Source organism: Suncus etruscus, chromosome 11, assembly GCF_024139225.1.
Source record: "Suncus etruscus isolate mSunEtr1 chromosome 11, mSunEtr1.pri.cur, whole genome shotgun sequence".
Lineage (NCBI taxonomy): Eukaryota > Metazoa > Chordata > Mammalia > Eulipotyphla > Soricidae > Suncus > Suncus etruscus.
This window is the reverse complement of record NC_064858.1, coordinates 19,020,367-19,022,022: the sequence shown is the minus strand read 5'-3', so window position 1 is coordinate 19,022,022 and position 1,656 is coordinate 19,020,367. Positions and strand designations below refer to the sequence as shown.

At 40.4% G+C, this 1,656-nt stretch overlaps 1 pseudogene; it reads right to left on the bottom strand.

The window, feature by feature from the left end:
• Positions 1-983: 983 nt before the first annotated feature.
• Positions 984-1,092, bottom strand: LOC126023261 (uncharacterized; annotated as a pseudogene).
• Between the last annotated feature and the right edge of the window lie 564 nt (positions 1,093-1,656).

Sequence of the window (1,656 nt, the reverse complement as noted above, 5' to 3'; positions counted from 1 at the left end):
GGAAGGAGCTAAACCCCCAACAACTCTACAAACACAACTGGCTGAGCAAGGGCAGAACAAATGGGCCTGTGTGACAGTACAAGGAAACAGTAGTGTCTGCAGGCTTAATACTCAAAGGCTAAGCAAAGTTGTTAGGAGAAAATAGAGGCTATGGGGCCAGAGAGATAGCATAGTGGCGTTTGCCTTGCAAGCAGCCGACCCAGAACCTAAGGTGGTTGGTTCAAATCTCGGCATCCCAATTGGTCCCCCGTGCCTACCAGGAGCGATTTCTGAGCATAGAGCAAGGAGTAACCCCTGAGCGCTGCCGGGTGTGGCCTAAAAACCAAAAAAAAAAAAAAAAAAAAAAAAAAATAGAGGCTTCATGGGAACCTATAAGAGGGAAATTCCATGGGCAAGAGAACCTGTGAGAGGAACAGTCAGGACACAGGAAGTCCTCCATTCCCTTCTTCAGCAGCCACGGTGCCAGGCTCTGAGTAGGAAGGCAGTAGAGGTCCTGAGTCCTGAGTCTAGGAAATTTATCTAAATGTCTGCTCCTTGAAAGCTATTCGGAGGGTAGCAGAAGATGCAGGTCCTTCTGAAATCGGACACCTCAACAGCAACTGGAAAGAGCTGGAGATAGGGCTGGACAGTCCCTAAAGAAAACAAGCTGGGGATGCTGCAGCTCTGCATATCACCTAAGCACCCACAAACAGCATCCGCATCATGCCACCACCACCTCTGAGAATGGGCATTGAGAATGGGCCTGACCAACTAGATATGGGCAAGGCAGGGCCTCCCACGCCACTGCAGGTGGGCAGCACATGCGGGAGTCCAGTCTCCACCTACCATTGTCCTCTCTGTTCCTGGACACTCTCCACACTGAAGGGACCAAGAACAAGTTCCCGCCTCAGCTGGATATGACAATATCCCCATTTTCTTCCTGCAAGCTAACCATCTGCTGCCCCATCTTATTTTTTTTTTTTTTTTTTTTTTTTTTTTTTAATATGTGTCCCACCATTTTTTTTTTTTTTTTTTTTTTGGTGCCTTTACTGTACCTCCTCATTCTATACAGTCAGTGTAAAGCACACAGCCTGTGGTAAGAATTGGGAGGCCTTATCTTATCTTTTATTTATTTTATTTTTTTTTTCTTTTTCTTCAGGGCAAATTAAAGTTGTTTTTTTTTTGTTTGTTTGTTTGTTTTGTTTTGTTTTTGTTTTTTTTTAAAATAAGAATTCATTTAAAGGACAAAATTAATTAACATAATGAGGCAAACCAACACAACACGATATAACAACACAACATAACATATAATATAATTGCTATAATAATAATACATATAAGTCAAAAAAAAGCCTCCGACCAAAAAAAAAAAAAAAAAAAAAAAAAAAAAACCACAATTTTTTTTTTTTTCATAATGGCTTACATATCTTTCACTATAATATTCCGGATACCTATTCACATTGAATCAGGGGAATACCCATCACCTAATATGTCCTCTTCCCAATCAAAAATCAAATATGCTGAAAATAGGCAAAGTCCTTTCTAGAAGCTTCCAACCTCAAGTTTGAGAGAGGATGTGAAAAAAGTAATTAAAATACCAACAACAATACCAAAAAAAAATATCAAATTAAATAACCGATAAGCACTACAGCAATAAAGGCAAACACCACACAGTAG